The sequence below is a fragment of the Tachypleus tridentatus genome, chromosome 3 (assembly GCF_004210375.1).
Source record: "Tachypleus tridentatus isolate NWPU-2018 chromosome 3, ASM421037v1, whole genome shotgun sequence".
NCBI classification, from domain to species: domain Eukaryota; kingdom Metazoa; phylum Arthropoda; class Merostomata; order Xiphosura; family Limulidae; genus Tachypleus; species Tachypleus tridentatus.
This window is the reverse complement of record NC_134827.1, coordinates 43,143,564-43,166,686: the sequence shown is the minus strand read 5'-3', so window position 1 is coordinate 43,166,686 and position 23,123 is coordinate 43,143,564. Positions and strand designations below refer to the sequence as shown.

The window sequence follows — 23,123 nt, the reverse complement described above, 5'->3', positions numbered from 1 at the left end:
TATCTAGAATGAAGGTGGACTGTACATGGACCGAATAGTTAAATACCTTGGGTTGACTATTAAGTGGATAAAAGACAGTTATCGCAGTTCTTTGTACAAGAAATTGGATTGGTTTATTTTGATCGTAATATTATCAACATGGAGGTATGGCGCCATTTGTAAATCTAAGCCTAAAAAAGTGTAACAGTTTAAAGGTGGTTTAAGTTTCTACAAATGATTAAATAAATTTGTCATTGTATTATTTTCACTTGATAATTTGTAATCATCTGCAGAGAGAGTTAGAACAGTAATCTAAAGGTAAAGATTCTGAAGAAATAACGTGTTTTTTATTATTTTCATAACTTATATAAGAAAATAATATGAACCTGATATTCATAAGAATATCAATTTATTATCAATATATTTTACAAAAAAAAAATGCAACCGTTTAGTAACGAATCCTTTATTTCCAACTTTATAAAATGTTTTACGTTTTTTAAATCGATTATTGGAACCAAAAATACATCATACAATAAACTTATCAATGCTACCAAATGATTGTCTTTTATTTCTTCTTTCAAAAAAATGGAGAACTGAGACCTAGTCGAAGTCTATTAACAGCAAAAAGAATACGATAGATATATTGAAGGTCACAATTGTTACCACATAGGCCTACAGCTGGATAACCGAAGTCTGACTGTCTGTAAGGATCGTATATGTCGTAGCCTGGGTGACTGTAAGAAGAAAATAGCACGTTACGTAATCTTGCTATACTTCGTTTATAATCAGCACTTCACTTGGAAAGATGTCTGGTAATAAGTACAACTAAAAATTATGTGAGTGTCAGTTCTACAATCAACACTTCATATCTAGATATATTTAGCTGTAAGTGTCACTAAAAAGCTATGTGTGTGTATCGATAAGTCAGTTCTACAATCAACACTTCATATCTAGATATATTTAGCTGTAAGTGTCACTAAAAAGCTGCGTGTGTGTATCGATAAGTCAGTTCTACAATCCACACTTCATATCTAGATATATTTAGCTGTAAGTGTCACTAAAAAGCTGCGTGTGTGTATCGATAAGTCAGTTCTACAATCCACACTTCATATCTAGATATATTTAGCTGTAAGTGTCACTAAAAAGCTGCGTGTGTGTATCGATAAGTCAGTTCTACAATCCACACTTCATATCTAGATATATTTAGCTGTAAGTGTCACTAAAAAGCTGCGTGTGTGTATCGATAAGTCAGTTCTACAATCCACACTTCATATCTAGATATATTTAGCTGTAAGTGTCACTAAAAAGCTGCGTGTGTGTATCGATAAGTCAGTTCTACATCAATACTTCATATCTAGATATATTTAGCTGTAAGTGTCACTAAAAAGCTATGTGTGTGTATCGATAAGTCAGTTCTACATCAATACTTCATATCTAGATATATTTAGCTGTAAGTGTCACTAAAAAGCTATGTGTGTGTATCGATAAGTCAGTTCTACATCAATACTTCATATCTAGATATATTTAGCTGTAAGTGTCACTAAAAAGCTATGTGAGTGTATCGATAAGTCAGTTCTACATCAATACTTCATATCTAGATATATTTAGCTGTAAGTGTCACTAAAAAGCTGCGTGTGTGTATCGATAAGTCAGTTCTACATCAATACTTCATATCTAGATATATTTAGCCGTAAGTGTCACTAAAAAGCTGCGTGTGTGTATCGATAATCAGTGATGACGAGAAACCCCTTTGTAGAGAAATATATATGCAAAAACGGCTCATTTGGGTTGAGAAAATATTTTACATAGAAGAGCGAACAACGTTTCGACCTTCTTCGGTCATCGTCAGGTTCACAAAGAAAGAGGTAACTGACCGGAAGCTGACCACATGTTTGAAAGGGGTTGTGTAACTGTGTGTCGAAATGTAGAGGGCGGTATTAGATGTTTGAATATATAATTTTATTTATTATATTAATATAGGTATAAAGGCGTTCCTTTATATTGGTTTATTTTGGGTTTAAGTTGTTGTATAAGTAAGGCTTCTTTAATTTTGCGTTTGTTTATGTTTGTTTCTTTATTTAGTATTTGAGTGTTTTCTATGGTTATGTTGTGTTTATTTGACTTGCAGTGTTCGAAAACGTGTGAAGGTGACTTTTTATTTGTTCTTTGAATCTGGTTTCCATTTTTCTACTTGTTTCTCCAATATAGAAGTCGTGGCAGTTATCACATTGTATTTTGAAGTTCGAAACGTTGTTCGCTCTTCTATGTAAAATATTTTCTCAACCCAAATGAGCCGTTTTTGCATATACATGTGTATCGATAAGTTAGTTCTACAATCAACATTTCATATCTAGATATATTTAGATGTAAGTGTCACTAAAAAGCTGTGTGTGTGTATCGATAAGTCAGTTCTACATCAATACTTCATATCTAGATATATTTAGCCGTAAGTGTCACTAAAAAGCTGCGTGTGTGTATCGATAAGTCAGTTCTACAATCAACACTTCATATCTAGATATATTTAGCTGTAAGTGTCACTAAAAAGCTGTGTGTGTGTATCGATAAGTCAGTTCTACAATCAACGCTTCATATCTAGATATATTTAGCCGTAAGTGTCACTAAAAAGCTGTGTGTATATCGATAAGTCAGTTCTACAATCAACACTTCATATCTAGATATATTTAGCTGTAAGTGTCACTAAAAAGCTGTGTGTGTGTATCGATAAGTCAGTTTTACATCAATACTTCATATCTAGATATATTTAGCCGTAAGTGTCACTAAAAAGCTGCGTGTGTGTATCGATAAGTCAGTTCTACAATCAACACTGCATATCTAGATATATTTAGCTGTAAGTGTCACTAAAAAGCTGTGTCGGTGTATCGATAAGTCAGTTCTACAATCAACACTTCATATCTAGATATATTTAGCTGTAAGTGTCACTAAAAAGCTATGTGTGTGTATCGATAAGTCAGTTCTACAATCAACGCTTCATATCTAGATATATTTAGCCGTAAGTGTCACTAAAAAGCTGTGTGTATATCGATAAGTCAGTTCTACAATCAACACTTCATATCTAGATATATTTAGCTGTAAGTGTCACTAAAAAGCTGCGTGTGTGTATCGATAAGTCAGTTCTACAATCAACACTTCATATCTAGATATATTTAGCTGTAAGTGTCACTAAAAAGCTGTGTGTGTATCGATAGGTCAGTTCTACAATCAACACTTCATATCTAGATATATTTAGCCGTAAGTGTCACTAAAAAGCTGTGTGTGTGTGTCGGTAAGTCAGTTCTACAATCAACACTTCATATCTAGATATATTTAGCTGTAAGTGTCACTAAAAATCTGTGTGTGTGTATCGATAAGTCATTTCTACAATCAACACTTCATATCTAGATATATTTAGCTGTAAGTGTCACTAAAAAGCTGTGTCGGTGTATCGATAAGTCAGTTCTACAATCAACACTTCATATCTAGATATATTTAGCTGTAAGTGTCACTAAAAAGCTGCGTGTGTGTATCGATAAGTCAGTTCTACAATCAACACTTCATATCTAGATATATTTAGCTGTAAGTGTCACTAAAAAGCTGCGTGTGTGTATCGATAAGTCAGTTCTACAATCAACACTTCATATCTAGATATATTTAGCTGTAAGTGTCACAAAAAGCTGTGTCGGTGTATCGATAAGTCAGTTCTACAATCAACACTTTATATCTAGATATATTTAGCTGTAAGTGTCACTAAAAAGCTGCGTGTGTGTATCGATAAGTCATTTCTACAATCAACACTTCATATCTAGATATATTTAGCTGTAAGTGTCACTAAAAATCTGTGTGTGTGTATCGATAAGTCATTTCTACAATCAACACTTCATATCTAGATATATTTAGCTGTAAGTGTCACTAAAAAGCTGCGTGTGTGTATCGATAAGTCAGTTCTACAATCAACACTTCATATCTAGATATATTTAGCTGTAAGTGTCACTAAAAATCTGTGTGTGTGTATCGATAAGTCATTTCTACAATCAACACTTCATATCTAGATATATTTAGCTGTAAGATGTCTAGCCACAAGTTTTAATGAAAAACTGTATGCGTATTGGTAACCCACTTTCAAATCAACACTTTATATTTAAAGATGCCTAGCAATAAGTGTTGAAAACTATGTTTTTTGTGTAAATTCTGAAAGTGTGTGTGCCATATTGGACAGTTCAGTTTCTTCTAGAGGTGTGGTTAGTTACCATACTGTGAGTGTTTCAGTTACTTCTAGATGTGTGGTTAGTTACCATAGTGTGAGTGTTTCAGTTACTTCTAGAGGTGTGGTTAGTACCATACTGAGAGTGTTTCAGTTACTTCTAGAGGTGTGGTTAGTTACCATACTGTGAGTGTTTCAGTTACTTCTAGATGTGTGGTTAGTTACCATACTGTGAGTGTTTCAGTTATTTCAATAGGAGCGGTTAGTTACCACACTGTGAGTGTTTCAGTTACTTCTAGATATGTGGTTAGTTACCATACTGTGAGTGTTTCAGTTACTTCTAAAGGTGTGGTTAGTTACCATACTGTGAGTGTTTCAGTTTCTTCTGGAGGTGTGGTTAGTTGCCATACTGTGAGTGTTTCAGTTACTTCTAGATGTGTGGTTAGTTACCATACTGTGAGTGTTTCAGTTACTTCTAGAGGTGTGGTTAGTTACCATACTGTGAGTGTTTCAGTTACTTCGAGATGTGTGGTAAGTTACCATACTGTGAGTGTTTTAGTTATTTCTAGATGTGTGGTTAGTTACCATACTGTGAGTGATTCAGTTACTTCTAGAGGTGTGGTTATTTACCATAGTGTGAGTGTTTCAGTTACTTCTAGAGGAGTGGTTAGTTACCATACTGTGAGTGTTTCAGTTACTTCTAGAGGTGTGGTTATTTACCATACTGTGAGTGTTTCAGTTACTTCGAGATGTGTGGTTAGTTACCATACTGTGAGTGTTTCAGTTACTTCTAGAGGTGTGGTTAGTTACCATACTGTGAGTGTTTCAGTTACTTCTAGCGGTGTGGTTATATCTATGTTGTAGGTAGTACTTACAAGGGTTTATACGGCCAATAGTATCTCTTGTTGAGTTTCCCAAATGTCGCCAAAGTTTGTTGAAGGAAGCCTACTAGAATGGTTAAGCCTACAAGAAGGATTAAGACAACTGGACTTTTGTAGTTCTTCATTATCTACAAGAATATAAGCACATAAAACACTCTTTCAACATCAACCGTGTGAAAATGTTAGTGAATGAACTAGTACGTTTACTGATGTTTATATTGTAATTGGAAGGTTTATTGATGTTTATAAAAACACATAAGATATCAGTATAACTGATAGGTTAATAAACTTTTATGACCTACTTACTGCATGAATGAATTACTGAAGATTGTTTTATAAAAACAAGCTACCAATAATAATTTTTTACATGTTGTAATTATTATATTATTTTAGGCATAATATAATAACATGTTACAGTACACTCTTTTTACATGTTATAATTATTATATAAATGGTACAATAACATGTTACAGTGCACTCTTTTTACATGTTATAATTATTATATAAATGGTACAATAACATGTTACAGTACACTCTTTTTACATGTTATAATTATTATAGAAATGGTATAATAACATGTTACAGTACACTCTTTTTACATGTTATAATTATTATATAAATGGTATAATAACATGCTACAGTACACTGTTTTTACATGTTATAATTATTATATAAATGGTATAATAACATGCTGCAGTACACTCTCTTTACTCATTATAATTATTATATAAATGGTATTATAACATGTTACAGTACACTCTTTTTACATGTTATAATTATTATATAAATGGTATAATAACATGCTACAGTACACTGTTTTTACATGTTATAATTTTTATATAAATGGTATAATATTATGTTACAGTACACTCTCTTTACTCGTTATAATTATTATATAAATGGTATAATAACATGTTACAGTACACTCCTTTTACATGTAATAATTATTAAATAAATGGTATAATAACATGTTACAGTACACTCTTTTTACATGTTATAATTATTATATAAATGGTATAATAATATGTTACAGTACACTCTTTTTACATGTTATAATTATTATATAAATGGTATAATAACATGTTACAGTGCACTCTTTTTACATGTTATAATTATTATATAAATGGTATAATAACATATTACAGTACACTCTTTTTACATGTTATCATTATTATATAAATGGTATAATAACATGTTACAGTACACTCTTTTTACATGTTATCATTATTATATAAATGGTATAATAACATGTTACAGTACACTGTTTTTACATGTTATAATTACTATATAAATGGTATAATAACATGTTACAGTACACTCTTTTTACATGTTATCATTATTATATAAATGGTATAATAAGATGCTGCAGTACACTTTCTTTACTCGTTATAGTTATTATATAAATGGTATAATAACATGTTACAGTACACTCTTTTTACATGTTATACTTATTATATAAATGGTATAATAACATGTTACAGTACACTCTTTTTACATGTTATAATTATTATAGAAATGGTATAATAACATGCTACAGTACACTTTTTTTACATGTTATAATTATTATATAAATGGTATAATAACATGCTACAGTACACTCTTTTTACATGTTATAATTATTATATAAATGGTATAATAACATGTTACAGTACACTCTTTTTACATGTTATAATTATTATATAAATGGTATAATAACATGTTACAGTACACTCTTTTTACATGTTATAATTATTATATAAATGGTATAATAACATGTTACAGTGCACTCTTTTTACATGTTATAATTATTATAGAAATGGTATAATAACATGTTGTAGTACAGTCTTTTTACATGCTATAATTATTATATAAATGGTATAATAACATGTTACAGTACACTCGTTTTATATGTTATAATTATTATATAAATGGTATAATAACATGTTACAGTACACTCTTTTTACATGTTATAATTATTATATAAATGGTATAATAACATGTTACAGTACACTCTCTTTACTCGTTATAATTATTATATCAATGGTATAATAACATGTTACAGTACACTGTTTTTACATGTTATAATTATTATATAAATGGTATAATAACATGTTACAGTAAACTCTTTTTAATCGTTATAATTGTTATAGAACATCATACATGTTATAATTATTATATAAATGGTATAATAACATGTTACAGTAAACTCTTTTTAATCGTTATAATTGTTATAGAACATCATACATGTTATAATTGTTATATAAATGGTATAATAACATGTTACAGTAAACTCTTTTTTTCGTTATAATTATTATAGAAATGGTATAATAACATGTTACAGTAAACTCTTTTTAATCGTTATAATTGTTATAGAACATCATACATGTTATAATTGTTATAGAAATGGTATAATAACATGCTACAGTACACTCTTTTTACATGTTATAATTATTATATAAATGGTATAATAACATGTTACAGTAAACTCTTTTTAATCGTTATAATTGTTATAGAACATCATACATGTTATAATTATTATAGAAATGGTATAATAACATGCTACAGTACACTCTTTTTACATATTATAATTATTATATAAATTGTATAATAACATGCTACAGTACACTGTTTTTTCATGTTATAATTATTATATAAATGGTATAATAACATGTTACAGTAAACTCTTTTTAATCGTTATAATTGTTATAGAACATCATACATGTTATAATTGTTATAGAAATGGTATAATAACATGCTACAGTACACTCTTTTTACATGTTATAATTATTATAGAAATGGTATAATAACATGTTACAGTAAACTCTTTTTAATCGTTATAATTGTTATAGAACATCATACATGTTATAATTGTTATATAAATGGTATAATAACATGCTACAGTACACTGTTTTTACATGTTATAATTATTATAGAAATGGTATAATAACATGTTACAGTACACTCGTTTTACTCGTTATAATTGTTATAGAAGTAGTGTTATTGCATATTGCACTCTCATTGCACACGTTACTACCAATATAAAGTATACTCGAGAAATTTGTATAGACAACGCTCTGTACATTTCAAAATTATAATAATTAATTTCAGTAAGAACGTTTTATGTGAACTTACCATCGTCGTTACTGTGGTCAAAATAATGATTCACTTTTACGAAGCTGTCTTTTTTATAAATGTCATCCCTGAATCTAGTTTTTTGAACCTGGTCACGAGAAGATGACTCGACAACACACTACCCTAGTGTCTTAAGGTATCGTTTGTGTGTAAATGTAAATACCAAAATATGTAAACAATACATCTTATGTTTTCTTACCTTGTGGTAAACAATCAGCACAGTGAAAAAATAAGTTACCCATCATTAGCTCAAATACTTCGTGATTTGTTCTTTATAAAGTGTACTCTAATGAGTGAGAAGATTTATGGTGATGACTTGTTTCAAGTTGAACTTGAAGTGTAATAACCTACTGACCTCAAGGATGACTGTTTGATGTGTTGTAAGAGTCAATCATGACGTGTGATGAACCACTTCTAGTAGATTACACGAGGTCAACGAAACATCAACCTTGAATAATACACAATGTTCAAATATACACAATACTCAACTTTAGTGTAAACAACCATACGATATTCAGCTTTAGTATACACAAACATACACAATACTCAGCTTTAGTACAAACAACCATACGATATTCAGCTTTAGTATACACAAACATACATAATGCTCAACTTTAGTATAAACAACCATACGATATTCAGCTTTAGTATACACAAACATACATAATACTCAACGTTAGTACAAACAACCATACGATATTCAGCTTTAGTATACACAAACATACACAATACTCAACTTTAGTACAAACAACCATACGATATTCAGCTTTAGTATACACAAACATACATAATACTCAACTTTAGTACAAACAACCATACGATATTCAGCTTTAGTATACACAAACATACACAATACTCAGCTTTAGTACAAACAACCATACGATATTCAGCTTTAGTATACACAAACATACATAATGCTCAACTTTAGTATAAACAACCATACGATATTTAGCTTTAGTATACACAAACATACATAATACTCAACGTTAGTACAAACAACCATACGATATTCAGCTTTAGTATACACAAATATACACAATACTCAACGTTAGTACAAACAACCATACGATATTCAGCTTTAGTATACACAAACATACACAATACTCAGTTTTAGTATAAACAACCATACGATATTCAGCTTTAGTATACACAAATATACACAATACTCAATTTTAGTACACACAACCATACGATATTCAGCTTTAGTATACACAAACATACACAGTACTCAACTTTAGTACAAACAACCATACGATATTCAGCTTTAGTGTACACAAACATACATAATACTTAATTTTAGTACAAACAACCATACGATATTCAGCTTTAGTACACACAAACTTCCAATGACACAGTCGTGTATATTTAATATATAACAATAATGCTGTATTAAACTTCAAATGAAGCAGGAGAGTATATCTAACAGGTAACAATACTCTTGTATTAAACTCTAAATGACACAATCGTGTATATCTCACATGTAAGATTATACTTTATTAAATTTTAAATCACACAGTCGTGTATATCTAACAGGTAACAATACTCTTGTATTAAACTTCAAATGAAATAGTCGTATACACTTAAATGTAACAATACCCTGTATTTAACCTCAAATCACACAGTCGTGTATATCTAACATACACTGCTGGCCAAAATCTTAAGGCCAGCGAACCTAAAGAAAAAAATATGCATTTTGCGTTAATAGACTCAACCACTTATTTGAGTAGAGCTTCGAAAGATGAAAATAAGAAAAGGGGAAAAAAAACACAAAAAACTTTAACATTTAATAGGGTAAATGTAAATACTACGAAATTAGCCTAAATACTAGCTGGTCAAAAGTTTAAGACCATACCAAAAAAAAGTCCTAAACAGGGTAGGAAATGCCCAAAAAGAGATCTCAGTAATGAGTTGCACGGCCGTCATTGCGAATAACTGCAAACATTCGCTTTGGCATGGTCGACATAAGCGTTTGCAGAAGACTGGCTGGAATGTTATTCCAAATAGTGAAGATGGCTTCACGAAGATCATTCACTGTTTGGAATTGACGTCCATTTCTATAGACTTTCCTTGCCACCCACCTCCAAACATTTTCAATGGGGTTCAATTCGGTTGAACATGTTGGATGGTCCAAAAGAATCATGTTATTCGCCATGAAACAGTCCTTTGTCTGTAGGCATTGTGGATTGTAGCGTTGTCCTGCTGAAAGATCCAGTCATTTCGACACAAGCGAAGGCCTTCATTCAATAAGGATGCTCTCTTCAACATGCCAATGTAGCCAGCTGCTGTTTGACACTCCTGTATAACCTGAAGCTCCATTGTTCCATAGAAGGACAAAACACCCCAGATAATGATGGAACCTCCTCAACTGTGTCGTGTAGAAAATGTCTCCGTTGGAATATCCTTATCGTGCCAGTAACGTTGGAAGCCATCTGGACCATTCAGCTTAAATGTTTTCTCATCAGAGAACAAAACCTTCGTCCACTTTTCTACGTCCCATGTTTGGTGCTTCTCAGCAAAGTTTAATCGAGCTGTTTCGTGGTGTGGAAGGAGGCGTGGTCTTTGAAAACATTTACGGTTTTTAAAGCCTTTCTGCCGTAGATTCCGTCTTATTGTTTTTGAGCTGCATTCTGCGTCCGTAAGGGCCTTAATCTGGTTCGACGATCGGCTGATGTCTTGTCGGACAACCCGTCGAATCCTCCTTCTCAACACCGGCGAAAGTTTCTTGGGCCGACCAGTTGAAATTCTCGTTCCGTATCCCTCACGGTCTTTTAAGAAATTTGCAACAGCAGTTTTACTACGCCCAATCTCACCTGCAACGGCAATGCTTTTGCAGCTCGACAATTCTGCCACGTTCAAACTCTGTCATCTTTTTAGCCTTTGTCATGTTTTTACCCAATGTAATACAGGAGATGTCAGTGGGAGATGTTGACAACGCTAATGCTTGAATACAACTAAGTAAATTTCGTTACGTGTTTACCGATTAACACTTCGTTTCAATATGGTCTTAAACTTTTGACCAGCTAGTATTTAGGTTAATTTCACAGTATTCACATTTTCTCCATTATACGCTACAAAAGTTTCTTATTTTTATTTTCCCTTTTCTTATTTTCATCTTTCGAAGCTCTACTTAAATATGTGGTTGAGTCTAACAACGCAAAATGGATATATTTTATTTATGTTCATTGCACTCAAGATTTTGGCCAGTAGTGTATAACAATACTGCTCTATTAAACTTCAAATGTCACAGTCGTCTTTATCTAACATGTAAAAATACTCCTGTAATAAACTTCAAATGTCACAGTCGTGTATACCTAACATGTAACAACACTCTTTTATTAAACTTCAAATGAAACACTGGTGTATGTCTAACATATAACAATACTCCTGTATTAAACTTCAAATGACAGTCGTATATGCATAACATGTAACAATACTCTTGTATTAAACCTCAAATGACGCAGTCGTGTGTTTGTTTGTTTTTTCAATTTCGCACAAAGCTACTCGAGGGCTATCTGTGCTAGCCGTCCCTAATTTAGCAGTGTAAGACTAGAGGAAAGGCAGCTAGTCATCACCACCCACCGCCAACTCTTGGGCTACTCTTTTACCAACGAATAGTGGGATTGACCGTCACATTATAACGCCCCCACGCCTGGGAGGGCGAGCATGTTTGGCGCGACGGGGATGCGAACCCGTGACCCTCGGAGTACGAGTCGCACGCCTTGACACGCTTGGCCATGCCGGGCTGGCAGTCGTGTGTATCTAACATATAACAATACTCCGGTATTAAACTTCAAATGAAACACTTGTGTATGTCTAACATTTAACAATACTCTTGTATTAAACTTCAAATGACACAGTCGTGTGTATCTAACATGTAACAATACTCCTGTATTAAACTTCAAATAAGAACAGGGTGTGAACTCACGTGAAGTGATTCCAGTGCCAGTAGAGAACTGAGGGAACCAGTATAAATAGTGCAGTTTGAGAATTACTTAGTTTCTATGTGATCCAAGGCAAGAGAAATGGCGTACAGTTCAGCAGTGAACACAGAAGCTATAGAGGGGATTCTGCATGCAACCACTGAACCACATGAAACCATGGCAGAGCCCACACAGTCACCTGATTTCGAACCAACTGTATAAACAGAAATGGAAGGATGGTTTAAAAGATATTCAACAAATAGCAGATAGTATTTCCAATCAGGAGTGTCTGATTTTCTCAGATGACGTAAAGAGAGGTCACATTTGGGGGCTGTAAGAAGCCGTGGTGGGATGGGAAACCCAGTAGATACAGCAATTTTATTCAAGGGTAGACCCAATTTGTCCAACTGCACCTGGATATGAAGGCTAAAAGGAGCAATGGCAGACTGTCTGTTCTGAAAAAGTATGGCCCACTGAGGAAGTATAACACACCCCAGGTGGGATGCTTTGGTAAGGAACGAAGTTTTGAAGCATATAATAAAGACAGTTGCAAACGGCAGAGGTGCAAAGAAGGTTCATGAGACTTTATGTATAATGTCTGAACTGGGGAAGCGTAGAAAGCACCAGTGCAGAACCAAAGTCCTTGATAATGAATGGGGTCCAGCATCTTTAAGGCCGATTTTCTTGCAGATCCATAGTCGAGTTTTGACCAAATAAGAGCACGATATATCTTTAGCATAGAACATCGATCCGCTCCCCAAGTGGCGAAAGAGAAAACATAGAGTATGTTCAGTGCTCTTGTACATTTGACCCGTAGCTGATTGATGTGTGGTATAAAGGTCAGCTTCGTGATGACGAGAAAAACCCACTTGTTAGAAAATTATATATTTAAAAACGGCTGGTATGGGTAGAGAAGGCACTAATAGAGGAGTGAACAACATTACGACCTTCTATTTTGCTGGTCAACTTCAGTAAACGATTGAGGGCAGTCTGTAGCTGCCACTCAATATACTTCATGTTAGGCAACTGACATGAGATGTGAAAGTCGTCGACATAGAGCCCGTTTGCAAGAGTGAGAGGGGGTTGTTCAGCGATGGCATTAATCTCTATACTGAAAAGTGTGACACTCAAAATACAGCCCTGAGGGACTCCAAGTTCCTGTAGAAAAGAACAGGAAAGTGTCGAACCCCTACGAACTAGGAATCTCCTGTCCATTGAAACATTTTTAATAAAAATGGGCAAATGGTCACGTAATCCATATATATATGGAGGTCTTGCAAAATACCACATCCCCATGTTGTGTCATGAGCCTTCTCGATGTCAAAGAATATTGATACAAGATGTTGTAGTTTGAGAAAGGCTTCTCTTTTGACGTTTCAAGTCCAATCACGTGATCCATGGTGGAGAGCTGTCTTCTGAACCCACACTGGGTGGGTGAGAGGAGGTTGTTTGATTCGAGGAGCCAAACAAGACGAGCATTAACCATCCTCTCTATGGTCTTACAGAGACAGCTCGTCAAAGCAACTGGACGGTAGTTTGAAGGAATCTTGGGATCCTTCCCAGACTTGGAGAAAGGTAGGACAATCGCCTGGCACCAGGTATCAGTATGAACATTCTCCTGCCAGATCCAGTTAAAAACAATCAGAAGATTAGCAAGAGAAGCAGGAGATAGATAGCGCAGCATTTCATAGTGTACTCGTACATCATCATGTCCAATTGATGTACTGCCAGACCAATGAAGGGCCAGTTTGAGTTCCCACCAACGTAAAGGGAAGATTATAATTATAGAGACAATCAGCTTGAAAGGAAATATGTTATCGCTCTGCCCGAGTCTTAATGACTAAGAAGGTGGAGAAAGAAGCAGAAGTGCTAGATACTCGGCAAAAGCTTTCACCTAGAGTATCGGTGATGCTCCAGGTATCAGCTAATTCCTGGCCATCAGAAAGCAAGATCGAGAGAGGGACAGAATTATATTGCCCACTGACCTTTCGAATCTTGTCCCATATGGCTTTGGAACTGCTGGTAGATGATATGTTGGTTGTGAACTTAATCCAACATTTCTTCTGGCTTTGACATCTTACCCACCGAGCATGTGTATGGGCCTGCTGGAAAGCGATGCAGTTTGAAAGTGTGAGATATCTACAGAAAGTATCCAAGGCCCGTTTTTGAGCCTTCAGTTCCATATGGCTGGCAGGATTCCACCACGAACGACGATATCATAGAAAACGTGTCGAGGTGTTAGAAATACATTGAGCAGCTGTCTGTATAATACAGTCATACAGTCGTCTACTGATGGCTTACAAACGATGGCAGAATCAAGTTCTGCGAAAGCAATGAAAAAGGGCCAGTTTGCGTGATCCAGCTTTCACCGGGACATGCAGGTTGGGTGGCATCAACCACGGGCAGTCTCTCTGAAAATTATAGGAAAATGATCACTGCCTTGTGGATTATTGTCAACCCTCCATGAAAATTGGAAGAATAATGAAGGGGAGCAAATGGAGAGATCAATAGCAGTAAAGGACTTACTAGGTGCATGAAAATAAGTAGAAGAACCAGTATTGAAAAGAGAAAGGTTGTGATCAGAGAGCATATGCTCTACAGAGCGACACCTCCTATCATTATCAGCACTTCCCCAGATGGGATGATATCCATTAAAGTCCCCCAGGATTAAAGAGGGAGTTGGCAACTGGTCAAGGAGAGCATCAAGGTCTGATTGATCATATGTATCTCCAGCAACAGGTAAAGAGAACAAACATTGATGGTATGACCCAAGGAAACACAGATGGCTACAGCTCCCAAGAGTGTGTCGAGTGCCAAAGACAGGTTGGGCACATGCTGATCAACCAACAGTGCCACCCCTCCATGCACTTATCCATCACACAGCTTATCATTTCTGTAGAAAGAAAACCGCCGAAAGGTGACTGTATCAGCAGGTTTCAGAAATGTTTCCTGTAAGGAAAAACATACTCAGCGTTTGATGTCATCCAGATTAGAACGTAAACCTCGACAGTTCCATTGCATCAAGGTGAACATTTTTATTTATGTGTAGGTGAATTGGGTGAAGAACCCTTCTGTTTACAACCGCGTCTTTTTTTCTTTACTGTCTTTAGTCGAGGAAGGTCTATCGACTTCCATGGGTCCTGCCCTGGATCGATTCGACAGGTCTTTTCTGTTTGAAGGAGATTCCAGTGACTGAGGACGTGAATGAATGATTGTTTTGCATATACATCATGTATGTAAGAAATATGCCCCTGAAAGACCCAAACTCAGTATATTCATGTCAATTCATCGACGATGTTGCGGCTTGGAAAAATGCCCAACCCCGTCTATAGCAACAAAATGCACTGATCTAAGTGCCTCTCGCCAGGTAACATATATTTTAGAAATATAAACCTAATGGTAGAATGAGTAACGTACATTAGTTTTAATCTAAGATAAAAACATTACAAAGGGTTTTATATGTAAAACTTTCTGAAATTAGGATTAGAACTAGTAAAATGTGTGTGATACTGTTCGTGCAGTGCAGAACTATGTTATATTAAACGTAAGCCAAGGGTACACTGAACACCACACATTAATATAACTGCCCATATCTACACGAAAATTGCCCTGAAAGTGAGTGGATTTACTCTGATCTTTATGCCGTTTCTACACGTACGTTCAGCAGCGACCATGTAACATAGTACAGAAGGGACGGAGGGGTCAACGAACCTGACCCTTCCAGTAGGTTAAAACCTAAATCTCGACAAAGAGAAAGCAGTTCCACATTCACTTTTCAAATGACGGGAGACATGAAGAACATTAACAAGAAACAGGATATTCTACATTAAACTGTTAGGAATTAACCACACTATCATTAACACCTAAACCCGTATGTTATTGTTGAGCGGCTCTTAGCATGACTGAAATGTTAAAGTTTCATTTTGTGGTGGATGGTATAAGTAACTCAGGTCTTTGGTTTTAAGTGGAAACAAGAGTAGAACACTGTTAACTTTTCTAAGGTACATAAAATAATTTGAATTGATATATTAATTTAAATTTTTACCGTCAGTGAAGACAGGTACGTTTTGATTATGTGAGACAGGCGAATGAAGGTTAATACTGATAGACGGTGTATCCCCACCACAATGTGGGTCTACTTGCTAGTCACCTCCAAAACCTAGGAATAATTTTATAATCACATGCTGTAGCTTGTACTCTGTGATCTTTTTAAAAAATATGAAGCGTATTTTGTTTAATTTTAATGTGTTTTGTTTATGGCTTAAAAATTCATGGTTATGATATACACGTATAAATATACAGAATGATTGAAGGAATAATTCTGTGTCATTTTCGGGACAAAGGAGGAGCAAATGCAAGCTTCTGCCATCCCTGCGGACACGCATGCGTAGAAGGGTATATACGTATATAATCACGGTCTCCTTTTATGGCATAAGTTATTACAGAATTATAACAAAAAATTATATGCGAGGAAAAATATACGACAGCTACAATGATTTCGGAACACAGAAAAAGGAATTTAAAATTCCACGTCAGAGAATTTTCTGCTACGAATGTATTTTCTCATTATATATTGAATATATTTTATTATATATATATTGAATATATTTTATTATATATATATTGAAAATATTTTATTATATATATATTGAATATATTTTATTATATATATTGAATATATTTTCTTGCTTAAGTGAAAAATTAAAAAAAATTCATATGTAACGAGACGACCCTTGAGACTGCGCTTCACGCAACTACGAGGCCTACGGCTATTCAAACCCGACACGGGGTTTTTGGGTTAAAATATTGAGAACTTGACAAAATATGTATTAAATAGTGAGATCGTGTTTTGTATAACCACCATGTGAGATATAGTCATACAACCCAATAACAGGGTTTATATAACTACCATGTGAGATATAGTCATATAACCCAACAACAGGGTTTATATAACCACCATGTGAGATATAGTCATACAACCCAATAACAGGGTTTATATAACTACCATGTGAGATATAGTCATATAACCCAACAACAGGGTTTATATAACCACCATGTGAGATATAGTCATACAACCCAATAACAGGGTTTATATAACTACCATGTGAGATATAGTCATATAACCCAACAACAGGGTTTATATAACCACCATGTGAGATATAGTCATACAACCCAATAACAGGGTTTATATAACCACCATGTGAGATATAGTCATACAACCCAATAAGAGGGTTTATATAACCATCATGTGAGATATAGTCATATAACCCAATAACAGGGTTTATATAACCATCATGTGAGATATAGTCATACAACCCAATAACAGGGTTTATATAACCATCATGTGAGATATAGTCATATAACCCAACAACAGGGTTTATATAAGCACCATGTAGTATGTTGGAAGTCAACAAAGCAGATTTGAACTTATTTTATATTAAAGATAAAAATGTTTTATTTGTTTTTTATAATATTAAACAATGTGCTATATCACCGAGAGGGATCGAAACACGTTGTTAACGTTGAAATTCCATAAACTTACCGTTTTCTAATTGGGGGACAGCAAATAATTAATACGTTAAGTTATAGTGAGTTAGTTTGTTAAAGACAGAGTTATCTGATTGATTACAATATCTTATTTGATAATCAGAATATAAGATTTTGAACGGATATTTTGAAAAGCATACTTTTTGTTATTTTTGAATTAGAAGTTTAATATTCAAAGACATTTTCGTGTGTTTGTCGACATGCATGCAAAATTGTGGTTATATAAAGCCTGTTGTTGGGTTATATGACTATATCTCACACGGTGGTTATATAAACCCTGTTGTTAGGTTATATAATTATATCTCACATGGTGGTTATATAAACCCTGTTGTTAGGTTATATAATTATATCTCACATGGTGGTTATATGACTATCTCGCAGGGAAAAGGGGAGTCCCAAAAACTGCATATGAAGATTATTCTTTAAAAGAATTATTAGCAATGAAGTGTTTTTTTTTTAATTAAGAGTGTTATTTGAAATTTTGTTGTGGTTCTGATTAAATCATATTTTTAACAACATTCGTGTTGTTAAAATAATATTAACAATTAATAATGTGCATATACAGAAAGTGAAATTTCATTATAAATATACACACCTCTGTAGACCAAAATGTATAAATATACACACCTCTGTAGACCAAAATGTATAAATATACACACCTCTGTAGACCAAAATCTATAAATATACACACCACTGTAGACCAAAATGTATAAATATACACACCTCTGTAGACCAAAATGTATAAATATACCTCTGTAGACCAAAATGTATAAATATACACACCTCTGTAGACCAAAATGTATAAATATACACACCTCTGTAGACCAAAATGTATAAACACCTCTGTAGATCAAAATGTATATTTAATTGAATTATTCACTGTGCCTGTCCCCTGAGCTGTCTTATTCTGTCCTTTCTTGAGTTATCAAGGATATCAGCTTGGTTGACTGCTCGTATGGTAAGGTTACCAGAAAATCTGTATGGTTGACTGGCAACATGCTAAGGTCACCATAATATCTGTATGGTTGACTGGCAACATGCTAAGGTCACCATAATATCTGTATGGTTGACTGCTCGTATGGTAAGGTTACCAGAAAATCTGTATGATTGACTGCTCGTATGGTAAGGTTACCAGAATATCTGTATGGTTGACTGGCAACATGCTTAGGTCACCATAATATCTGTATGGTTGACTGACAACATGCTAAGGTCACCATAATATCTGTATGGTTGACTGACAACATGCTAAAGTCATCATAATATCTGTATGGTTGACTGACAACATGCTAAGATTACCATAATATCTGCATGATTGACTAACAACATGATAAGGTTATCAACATATCTTGTTGGTTTGTGTGCAACACGCTAAAGTTTTGGTTCGTTAAAATATATCAAACTTAAAACAAAAATGTCATCCATATGTTTCTGATAATACAGAGTTAACGTTTTCTTAATATTCATTTATTATTTTTATGCGAAACAAAGGGTCACAAAACCTGTTGTAAAAACTAATATTCCGATCAGAAAGCCATATAGTGTTATAATTTATTTGTTAGCTAGGAAGTGCACAACAATAACATCAAATACGTTCTTCACAGTTGGCCTAGAATATGCTGTTTTGACGTCAAAACCTTTGTGAAATATGTAGGACAAAAACTAAATATAAATAAGAATGTCAGTGAGCTATGTAACTTTAGAGAATGGATCAGTGAAACATGGGCCAGGAAGAGATTTGTTAGTCCTTGTCTTTAGGTTTATATTTTCGTTACTCAAAGTACTTCTTGTCTTCAGATTTATATTTTCGTCACTCAAGGTATTTCTTGTTTTTAGGTTTATATTTTCGTTACTCAAGGTACTTCTTGTTTTTAGGTTTATATTTTCGTTACTCATGGTACTTCTTGTTTTTAGGTTTATATTTTCCTTACTCAAAGTACTTCTTGTTTTTAAGTTTATATTTTCGTTACTCATGGTACTTCTTGTCTTTAGGTTTATATTTTCGTTACTCAAAGTACTTCTTGTCTTTAGGTTTATATTTTCGTTACTCAAGGTACTTCTTGTTTTTAGGTTTATATTTTCGTTACTCAAGGTACTTCTTGTTTTTAGGTTTATATTTTCCTTACTCAAAGTACTTCTTGTTTTTAGGTTTATATTTTCGTTACTCAAGGTACTTCTTGTTTTTAGGTTTATATTTTCGTTACTCAAGGTACTTCTTGTTTTTAGGTTTATATTTTCGTTACTCAAGGTATTTCTTGTTTTTAGGTTTATATTTTCCTTACTCAAAGTACTTCTTGTCTTTAGGTTTATATTTTCGTTACTCAAGGTACTTCTTGTTTTTAGGTTTATATTTTCGTTACTCAAGGTACTTCTTGTTTTTAGGTTTATATTTTCCTTACTCAAAGTACTTCTTGTCTTTAGGTTTATATTTTCGTTACTCAAGGTACTTCTTGTCTTTAGGTTTATATTTTCCTTACTCAAAGTACTTCTTGTTTTTAGGTTTATATTTTCGTTACTCAAGGTACTTCTTGTTTTTAGGTTTATATTTTCCTTACTCAAAGTACTTCTTGTTTTTAGGTTTATATTTTCCTTACTCAAAGTACTTCTTGTTTTTAGGTTTATATTTTCCTTACTCAAAGTACTTCTTGTCTTTAGGTTTATATTTTCGTTACTCAAGGTACTTCTTGTTTTTAGGTTTATATTTTCGTTACTCAAAGTACTTCTTGTCTTTAGGTTTATATTTTCGTTACTCAAAGTACTTCTTGTCTTTAGGTTTATATTTTCATTACTCAAAGTACTTCTTGTTTTTAGGTTTATATTTTCCTTACTCAAAGTATTCTTGTTTTTAGGTTTATATTTTCGTTACTCAAGGTACTTCTTGTTTTTAGGTTTATATTTTCGTTACTCAAAGTACTTCTTGTCTTTAGGTTTATATTTTCCTTACTCAAAGTACTTCTTGTTTTTAGGTTTATATTTTCCTTACTCAAAGTACTTCTTGTCTTTAGGTTTATATTTTCGTTACTCAAGGTACTTCTTGTTTTTAGGTTTATATTTTCGTTACTCAAGGTACTTCTTGTCTTTAGGTTCATATTTTCGTTACTCAAAGTACTTCTTGTCTTTAGGTTTATATTTTCGTTACTGAAAGTACTTCGAAAAGATTGAAGTTAAAAGAAGAACAGTTAAACCCAGACTGTCTAAGTACTTTTAATAAAGTGTGTGAAGTAAAAAGTAAGAAAAGTGACAGCCTGTTGAAGGCCACTACGAATAACGGTAGAAAGATAAAGAGGGGGTATTTCTGTTATTTGTAAAGTTAGTTAGGGCTACAATTCAGAAGCTACAAAGTGCACTAGGTTAAAGAAACGTGAGGAGATTGGACTTTGAATGATTGTCACCAAATGATATTTAAAGAGAGATAAACTTATAACAATAGAAAGCTGCGTTGTTCAGCTGTAAACTCCACTTAGATATTAATTTATCGTAACACAAGATACATCTCAGGTGACTTGTTAGTCTGACAAAAGTTTCGCGATCTGATTCATATTACTTACATACCTGACAAAGAACTTTATATTTTATTTCATTAAGGGGTTTCCCTTTATTTATCCATTCATAAAGTAAAATATTTCAATGGAAATATAGAATCTGATTATGCTCCCGGAATACAAAAGTCTGAAAAATAACCGATTTTGCCCATATTGAGAAAAAAAAACAACCGATAAAACAAATACAAGTATTAAATTTTATTTGAAAGACCCATAGTTTGTTTCATATTGGATTTCCATTTAGTGACTTCCATGCTTACAAGTCTTCTATGTTGTAACATTTTCATGTAAGATATTCTACACTAGGGAAACAATAAGTTTGATACACAAAATAAAAGAAACATTTAGAATAGATTATTGTTTCTTAGCGACTATTCTCTTAATATATCCAACTTTTAAAATAACCATTGGAATGATATTTAACCGAAGAATTGTGGCACATTCTGTCCCTGCTGAGAATCCAGTTGAAAACTAGGGAGCGATAGTAAAGGTAAAAGTCTAAAAAGAAAAACACACATAATTTAGTACTATTTACAATATATACTGATATTATTAAAATGTAGATTGTTAAGATTATATATTGACATCATTGAAATGTAGACTGTTAACATTACATATTGGTTATTAAAATATAAATTGTTAACATTATATATTAGTATTATTAAAATGTAGATTGTTAACATTACATATTGGTCATTAAAATGTAAATTGTTAACATTATATATTAGCTATTAAAATGTAAATTATTAACTTTATATATTGAAAGTATTGAAATGTAGATTGTTAACATGATATATTAGTTATTAAAACGTAAATTATTAACTTTATATATTGACAGTATTGAAATGTAGATTGTTAACATGATATATTAGTTATTAAAATGTAGATTGTTAACATTATTTATTACTTATTAAAATGTAAATTATCAACATTATATATTGGCAGTATTGAGATGTAGATTATTAACATTATATATTAGTTATTAAAATGTAAATTATTAACATTATATATTGGCAGTATTGAGATGTAGATTATTAACGTTATATATTAGTTATTAAAATGTAAATTATTAACATTATATATTGGCAGTATTGAGATGTAGATTATTAACGTTATATATTAGTTATTGAAATGTAAGTTATTAACTTTATATATTGGCAGTATTGAGATGTAGATTATTAACATTATATATTAGTTATTAAAATGTAAATTATGAACATTATATATTGGCAGTATTGAGATGTAAATTATTAACATTATATATTAGTTGTTAAAATGTAAATTATTAACATTATATATTAGCAGTATTGATATGAGGATTATTAACATTATATATTAGTTGTTAAAATGTAAATTATTAACATTATATATTGGCAGTATTGAGATGTAGATTATTAACATTATATATTAGTTACTAAAATGTAAATTATTAACATTATATATTGGCAGTATTGAGATGTAGATTATTAACATATTAGTTATTAAAATGTAAATTATTAACATTATATATTGGCAGTATTGAGATGTAGATTATTAACATTATATATTAGTTATTAAAATATAAATTATCAACATTATATATTGGCAGTATTGAGATGTAGATTATTAACGTTATATATTAGTTTTTAAAATGTAAATTATCAACATTATATATTGGCAGTATTGAGATGTAGATTATTAACGTTATATATTAGTTATTAAAATGTAAATTATCAACATTATATATTGGCAGTATTGAGATGTAGATTATTAACGTTATATATTAGTTATTAAAATATAAATTATCAACATTATATATTGGCAGTATTGAGATGTAGATTATTAACGTTATATATTAGTTTTTGTAAAATCAACATTATATATTGTAAATTATCAACATTATATATTGGCAGTATTGAGATGTAGATTATTAACGTTATATATTAGTTATTAAAATGTAAATTATCAA

The 23,123-nt window shown here is 32.5% G+C and overlaps 2 long non-coding RNA genes across 13 annotated transcripts in view; both read right to left on the bottom strand.

Moving 5' to 3' along the window:
• Window positions 1-341: 341 nt before the first annotated feature.
• Window positions 342-8,506, bottom strand: LOC143246775 (uncharacterized). 4 transcript variants are annotated; one of them, XR_013026157.1, is made up of 3 exons: window positions 8,369-8,493; window positions 5,053-5,140; window positions 342-713 (listed from the first exon to the last, which is right to left on the bottom strand). It is a non-coding gene; the product is annotated as an uncharacterized LOC143246775 (long non-coding RNA). The 4 variants fall into 4 exon arrangements; XR_013026159.1 differs by lacking the exon at window positions 8,369-8,493 and adding an exon at window positions 8,170-8,320 and having other exon boundaries at window positions 348-713; XR_013026158.1 differs by having other exon boundaries at window positions 378-713; window positions 5,053-5,186; window positions 8,369-8,506.
• Window positions 8,507-21,352: 12,846 nt separating this feature from the next.
• The window catches only part of LOC143246057 (uncharacterized), a 78,776-nt gene continuing 77,005 nt past the window's right edge, over window positions 21,353-23,123 (bottom strand). For all 9 annotated transcript variants that reach the window (XR_013025749.1, XR_013025750.1, XR_013025757.1 and 6 more), the window contains exon 3: window positions 21,353-21,673. This is a non-coding gene — a long non-coding RNA (uncharacterized LOC143246057). The remainder of the gene's footprint in view (window positions 21,674-23,123) is intronic.